This window comes from Cannabis sativa, chromosome X (genome assembly GCF_029168945.1).
Source record: "Cannabis sativa cultivar Pink pepper isolate KNU-18-1 chromosome X, ASM2916894v1, whole genome shotgun sequence".
Taxonomy (NCBI): Eukaryota; Viridiplantae; Streptophyta; class Magnoliopsida; order Rosales; family Cannabaceae; genus Cannabis; species Cannabis sativa.
The window spans coordinates 31,667,092-31,675,473 of NC_083610.1; positions in this window are offsets into that span (position 1 = coordinate 31,667,092).

Sequence of the window (8,382 nt, forward strand, 5' to 3'; positions counted from 1 at the left end):
CAAGCTTTCGCTATTCCATGCTCGTGGAATCGCGGTTCCATCGAGTGTTGCGAGTCGATAAGTAGCATCACCAATTTGATCTGCGATTTTGTATGGTCCTTCCCAATTGTCTCCAAAGACCCCGTGGGCTGGAACTTTGGTATTTGGCATTACTTTTCTAAGGACCAAATCTCCTACTCGCAGAGGTTTTATCTTTACTTTCGAGTTAAAGTACCTTGCTGTTCGTTGTTGATAAGCCACGTTTTGTAGTTGCGCTTTATCACGCTTTTCTTCTAAAAGGTCAAGGCAAAACAACTGATTCTCGCTGTTCTGCGAGATATCGAAAGCATCTCTGCGCAAGGATCCCGCCCCAACTTCTACTGGTAACATGGCTTCGCACCCATAAGAAAGTGAGAAGGGTGTTTCGCCAGTTGTAGATCGAGGGGTTGTATTGTAAGACCATAGGACTTGCGGTAATTCATCTGGCCATGCCCCTTTGCGGTCTTCTAATTTTCCTTTTATGGTGTGTTTAATTATTTTGTTGACTGCTTCAGTCTGCCCATTGCTCTGCGGGTAAGCGACTGCAGAAAAGGCTTTTTTAATTCCCAAATCGTCGCATAGCTGTCGCATCTCTTTACAGTCAAACTGTTTCCCATTATCTGAAATGAGCTTGTGCGGAATGCCAAAGCGACAGATGATGGAAGTGTAGACGAACTCGCGTAACTTCGTTGCTGTGATGGTCGCGAGTGCTTTCGCTTCAGCCCACTTTGTGAAATAGTCAACCGCGACTACAGCATATTTGACTCCTCCTTTTCCCTTGGGTAACTCGCCAATTAAATCAATTCCCCATATTGCAAAGGGCCAGGGACTCGTGATAAAATGGAGGTTACTTGGGGGCTGGTGTGTGTAAGTGGCTATTCGCTGGCATCTATCACATCTTTTTGCAAATGCGAGGGCATCTTGTCGCAATGTTGGCCAGTAATACCCTTGTCGCATAATTTTTAGGGCAAGGGAATTACCTCCAGTATGATTGCCACAAATTCCCTCGTGTACTTCACGCAGTATATAACCGCAGTCTTCTCCACTGATACATTTGAGAAGTGGTTGACTAAAACTTCTGCGATACAGGCTCTGGTCATATATCACATAGCGGGCTGCTCGTTGTCGCAATTTCCTTGCTTCTACTTTATCATTAGGTAAGAGCCCCTTGTCGAGGTATGCGAGGATAGGGGTCATCCAGGTAATCTCCTGAACGTCATCGATCTCCATGATTGTTTCTCGATCTATGGTTGGATGAGACAATACGTCTACCGGAATTACATCGAGTAATTCGGCTTCTCTAGTGGAGGCCAGTCGGGCCAAGGCGTCTGCATGGGCATTTTGAGTACGCGGTACTCGAGATACAACTACATGTTTGAACTTCTGCATGATTTCGCGAACGATGGCTAAGTATTTAACCAATCTTCCGCCTCTCGCTAGGTATTCTCCACTTACTTGACATACCACGATTTGAGAGTCGCTAAATGCTTGTAGGTATTCGACTTTCATCTCGAGAGCCAATTTCGGACACAGATTAAAGCCTCATACTCGGCTTCATTGTTAGATGCGTAGAATTCGAAACGTAGAGCAGCGTGTACCTTGAAATTATTGGGACTGATTAACAATATCCCACTGCCAGAACCTTCATTATTTGAGGCCCCATCGACATACAATGTCCATACCTCTTTGTCTATCACGGCGATATCATTTCCACCCTCTACAACCGCTACCTCTGTGCTCGGGAACTCAAGTATAAAATCTGCTAGGGCTTGCCCCTTGATCGTGGTTCTTGGTTTATACTTGATGTCGAACTGACTCAACTCCATGGCCCACTTTAACAATCTCCCCGATGCCTCTGGCTTTGCCAGAATCTGCCTTAAGGGGAAGTTTGTCAAAACTTCAACGCTGTGAGCCTGGAAATAAGGTCGCAATTTTCTTGAGGATATTATCAAGGCAAAAACTAGTTTCTCCATGCAGGGGTAACGCGTCTCGGCGTCCAATAACCGCTTACCGACGTAGTACACGGGTGCCGACGTCCTTGGTCCTCGCGAACAAGTGCGGGCGATCGCATACTCGGAGGCTTGCTAAATAAATAGACAAGACCTCTCCGGGCAACGGTTTTGAAAGAATTGGAGGTTGCCCCAGATGCGTTTTTAACGCTTGAAAAGCCTTCTCGCATTTCTCGTCCCAATGAAACCTCTTGTTACCCTTCAGGATCTGAAAAAACTCTTTACACTTGTCAGAGGATCTGGATACGAAGCGGTTTAAGGCCGCGACTTTACCTGTGAGGCTTTGAACCTCCTTTGGCTTAGTCGGAGACGGCATTTCTACCAATGCTCTAATCTTCGCAGGATTGGCCTCTATTCCTCGCTGATTCACCATAAAACCGAGGAATTTTCCGGAACCCACCCCAAAAACGCACTTCAAGGGGTTTAGACGCATCTTATATCGTCGCAATATGTCGAACATGGCCTGCAAGTGCGTGATATGATCCTCCGCACGTTGCGACTTTACGAGCATATCGTCAACATATACCTCCATCGTCTTTCCAATCAAATCTGCGAACATCATATTCACTAGCCTTTGATAGGTTGCACCTGCGTTTATTAAACCAAAAGGCATGACCTTGTAACAGTATAATCCTCGATCAGTAATGAACGAGGTATGTTCTTGGTCTGGTTCGTACATCGGGATTTGATTGTATCCCGAGTATGCATCCGTGAAGCTCAAAAGTGCGTGGCCTGCAGTGGCATCGACAAGCTGGTCGATGCTAGGAAGAGGAAAGCTGTCTTTGGGACAGGCTTTGTTCAAATCTGTAAAGTCGACGCATGTACGCCATGAGCCGTTGGGCTTTGGCACGAGTACCGGATTGGCTAACCAGTCGGGGTAAAATGACTCCCGTATAAAGCCGCAGGCAAGGAGGCGGTCAACTTCTTCTTTCAGCGCTTGGTACCTCGCGGGGTCCATTTTGCGGCGCTTTTGTCGGACACCTCGCACTTCGGGGTCAATGTTCAAGCGATGACACATGACCTGTGGAGATATCCCGACCATATCTGAATGTTTCCAGGCAAAGATATCAAGATTTTGTTTCAAAAAAGTTGTTAATTGTTCTCGCAACTGTATGTTTAATCTAGAACCAATTTTTAAAACCTTGTTATTATCTATAGGATCTATAGGTACCTCGATTGTGTCTTCCGCGGCTTGGGCTGCGGCGGTGTGATCAAGGATTCTCGGATCCAGGTCCGGTTTGTCTATGTGCGGTACCTCCTCGATCCTGAGGATCTCCTGGCGAGGTGGTGGTGCGTCCAAAAGGTGGATAACATTCACCGTCCTTTTTTCTGCGAGCTTGATAGCCGCATTGTAACATTCTCGAGAGTCAGATTGGACTCCCCTCACTGACCCTACTCCAGAGGGAGTAGGGAACTTCATGGTCAGATGATAGATCGAAGTCACGATCTTCATCTCCTTCAGAATTGGCCGTCCAATTACGGCGTTATATGCTGAGTATTGATCAATTACTGCGAAGTCGGCCATCGACTTGGCAGTTATTGGGGCAGTTCCCAAAGTGATTGGGAGTTTGATCATTCCTTTGATGGCTATGACATCCCCCGTGAAACCGTAGATGCTCGATGTCATTGGCCGCAAATCTTTTTCTTGTAGCCCCATTTGCTTGAAGGCTTGGAAGTTCAATAAGTTCACTGAACTTCCATTGTCGACCAATATGCGATGGACATTGTCTCCTCCTATATTGGCGACTACCACAAGTGCGTCAGAATGCGGGTGGTGGACCCATCTCGCATCGCTCTCCATAAAGACAATGTCCTCGCATTCTCTTTTGAAGAGCTTCTCTGGCCGTTCACCAAGATTGTTCACATTGGTAAGCGGCTTCTCTCTGGCTTCTCTGGCATATCGTTCCTGTGATTTGCGAGAGTCGCCTGCGATGTGTGGCCCTCCGATTATAGTCAAGATATTGCGAGGTGCTCTAGAGCCACTCGCATTCTGGTTTTCTTCCTTGTCATCCGCTCGGGGGTGACTTTCCTCGCTCCTTTTATACTTATCGAATTTTCCCCTTCTGATCAGTTCTTCAATTTCGTCCTGCAAGACCCAACACTCAAGGGTAGTGTGGCCGATATCCTTGTGGTACTTACAGAACTTTTTGGGGTCTCTTCGATCGCGATTTCCCCTGATGGGGGGTGGCTTCTTGAAGATGCCGTTCCTTTCCTCAACCGCATAGATGTGGTCTCGAGGTACGGCAAGTTCGGTGTAATTGACAAAGCGAGGTCCTCCTTTTCTTTTGGGTGAGGACTCCTTTTTTGGAGGCGACTTGGCCAACTTCGGGCTTCGCGGTTTGCGTGGGCTGCGTCTCCTGGGGCTTCGACCCCTGGAATTCTTTCCTCGCGGACTGCGGGACCGCGACCGCGGTATGGGTGATCGCCGCTTGCTCTTGCCCTTCTCCAATTCCGCCAAGGAGTTCTCGATCCTCTTATGAGGTTCGGCCATGGCGAAGAATTCTACCAAGGATTCTGGCCTGCGGGCCTGTAACTCTTTCCAAAAGTCGGTTCTTGGCAAGACACCTGTTATTAACATACACACAAGCGAAGACTCGGGGGCCTTCTCAACTTTTGTTACTTCAGCGTTAAAACGCTTGAAATAATTCTGCAAAGACTCACCAGGTTCTTGCTTGATGTTCGCCAAAGTCGTATAGGGTGGCCTATACGTCATTGTGGCCTGGAAATGTGTGAGAAACAGATCGACGAAGTTCTCCCATGTCGATATTGATGCCTCTGGTAATTGGGTGAACCAGTCATGGGCATTCTCCTCGAGTGTGGCCGCGAGAATGCGACACTTCGCGAGTTGCGGCACCTGGTCCACTTCCATTATGGTGTTAAATTTTTCTAGGTAGTCTAAAGGGTTAGAAGTACCTCTGTATTTGAGGGATTCGGATAAACGGAATCCCTTTGGAAGTTGGGCCTGTCGCACTTCTGCGGTGAAGGGCGAGGTGCCGTGCAGCTTGTAAATGGGCTTACGCTGCTGCTCGAGCATCTTCAAAGCTTGCAGAAGCATACTTTGGTCGATTCCTCCTGTCGCAGGAGGCGGAGTTGCTACAACAGTAGGGCTCGCGACCCTTTGCGGCAAGGTTCGAAGGGATATTAATCCCAGTGGTCGCGATCGGCGCGATGGGCGGGTTGTTAACTGTGTTGACACCCTGATCGCCCGTATGGGGATCATGGAGCGTCTCCGTGTTATGCGGACCGCGGGAGCGCGCCCTAAAGACTGCATTGAGATGATCACGCAGATCACCTCGGTGTACACGGTAGCGTCCTCCTTGCTGTGTCTGCACAGAGCCAGACCTCGTATACCTGCTTGGAGTACGGTCATGCGAGGAGGAAGAGGCTGACTCTGCGTCGTTATCCCGAGGGTGACGACTGCGAGGGTTGCGGCGCTCAGGATCCTCGTCGGTTTGTGCGCTCTGGTTAGGTAACCTTGCGTATTGGTCTCTTGACGTTGGGTGATTCAAGTCCAAGACTTCAGGATCAGTTCGTCGTTCCCTGCGTGCATGGTTAGTTTGACGTCTAGAAACCGTTACCTGAGGATTTTCGTTACGAACGGCAGGGACCCGAGGAGGGCGTCGAGCTCGGCTCTGTCCATCCACCTCGGCTTGTAGTGCTCGCAACTGATCCTGGATTGCAGCGTATTGATCAGTCGTGAGCTGGACCACTCCTTCGGACACGACCGCCGGGGTGACAGGGGGAAAGTGCATGGTTGCTGGTGGTGTGGACGTGCCTCCGACCACGAGGACCAGTCGTCTCTGGAAATAGGTTGAGTGGTCTGATATTGCTCCTCCCTACCCCGCCGTTGATGACGTCTACAGGTGGCACTCCGGTTCCAGGCAATGGTACGCTCATCGATCCAATGTTGATGGATTCATTGTTAGCTCCGTTAGCGTGATTTCCAGCCATGTTGAGTGATGTTCTTTGAATGTGAATAGAATCTTACAGTCGTATTCCCACAGACGGCGCCAAATGTTGTTACTGATATTTCGCAACACCAAAAAGTACAATTTAACTGGAAAAAGAGAGAATTATTTGAGAGATGACAAATGCGAGTATTCGACCTAGAATGGCGAGTACTCGAATTAGGAATGCGAGAGTAAACAACAAAGCTGGAAAAATAGATGAGACGGTGAATTATAGTGGTTCAGTCAGATTTCGTTCTGCTTAGTCCACTGTAGCAAGGGATTCGTAGGTCCATTTTCACGGTGGATCACCCCTTTATATACAAAGCAGGTGCCCAATCGGTTACAAGAGGATCACATTTATTGTTAATCCATTATTTACACATTGAATTGCAATGATTAAACTCAAACAACGTTAACATTAATAAATGTATGACAGTTACTGAATTCATCAACGTATGCGTCTTTCGCATCTGCGAGTTGACCGTTCATGTTCCGTCTGTTGAGCTCGTAGGATCGCACATACATTTGGAACGTCTGCGTCCTTAAGTAATCGCCTGTTGTAGACGTCGCATGTTGAAGCTGGTAACTTCTGGACATGCGAACTTATATTGGTCCGTTAGGGCTGTTGGGTCGCTGGGACCAAATCTGCCTCATAGAGCATCGGTCTCCATACTCGTCGCGGAGGTATAGAGGGGGACACTCGCACATGTTCTGACATATGCGAGTTGGGTCTACCCTGCATGGTGAGGATTATGGTTATGCGGTGCGACTTAGGTCGCACCCGCAATACCTCGCTGGTTCTATCCTGGGCGAGGTCTAAACTTCGAGAAGTCTCTCACGGACATTTCAGCTTTCATTGGGAATCTGAATACACGTGTCCTTTTAAGGAGGAATCTAGTCTCGAGTTTCTAGGTGAGAGAAATCTCACTATAACAATATGGATTGGGTTACCATCATTTCTTTCACATTATCTTTTTTCATTATATTGTCTGGTAATAGAGTTTTATTTTTGTTATTTTGTAGGTTGTTTTGTGGAGGGCCTACAATTACAGAGAATTTTCTAATAAGTTTTATTTTAAATATAATCTGTTTGATATTGATTTTCAGTAGTTTTAAATTAGGGTGCTAGTTTGTTGTTACTAGCCAAAGGGTAAATACCTTTGGCTAGTTATATTTAGTTTTTTAGTATTGTTGTGCTTGTGTTCTAGGTGGTGTGTTAAATTCTAAGTTTGTATTTTAATTTTTATTTTGAAGATTGTCATTCTAATATAATTGTATTTTTTGGTTTATTGTTATTATGTTTTGTCAGTTTCGCTACTTCTGACGACAACTATCATTATGGGAAGGTATTTTTCAATGTAACGGGGAGATGTTTGAAGACGTTATAGCTTTATTGTCTAAATTTTCGGGGGCAGTTTTGTCCCATGTAGCTCGCAATAAGTTTTCTGCAGCTCATGGTTTGACAAAATATGTCCTTCGGTTAGACGATGAGCTATCTTGGTTCGAGGAGGCTAGACCGCCGATTGTGGTTTGCTGCATTGTTAACCATGTGTGACTCTGTTCACCGCGTCAAAAAAAATTTAGAGTGGGAAAATTCAACAAATTTTAAAAATATTAAAATATATTATATTCAAAACAAATTAATTTTATACGTACTTATATTATAAATAAAAGTTATCAATTATCATGATATATAAATTTTAAATGGCTTTTTTTAAAAATATGAGAAAAATTATTAAGGTTATGATAAATATGACATAAAAAGTAAATGTCACTAAATATGTCATTATCTAACCAATCAAACTAAAAATATAGTTTTTTTTTTTTTTTTCTAGAAAGAATCATATAAAACATTAAAAAGAAATCTAAATTTAAAATTCATAAAAAATAAAACTTAATTAAATTATTATAAAAAATATTAAAATTCTCTTTATATTTATTTTTTTAAAAAAAAATAAAATAAATAAAACTATAATAATCGCCGAAGTTGTCATTCGTGCCGGAAAGGTCACTGGAGTTTGCTGCCGGCACCAAAAAAGTCACCGGAGTTGCTGCCGGCGCCGAAAAAATTGTCAAAATTAGCATTGTAGCTAGAAAAATCACAAGAAAAATCACCAGTTTCTTGGTATTTTTTCGGTAATTTTACTAGTGACAATGCCAATTCCAACGACTATTCTAAAGTTTGATGTCAGTGCCGAAAATGTCACCGGAGTAGTTGCCGGTGTCGGAAAAATCGCCGAAATTATTGTCGGCGTCAAAAAAGTTGTTAGAATTGGCATTGTCGCCATAAACACCAGTAAACCTCCACTCCACCTCACCCTCAACAGTGACTTTAACATCAATTTAAGAGTTATAAAAACCAAGTAAAGAAACCTCTTCCTCATTCCTCCATAAAAGAGCCAATC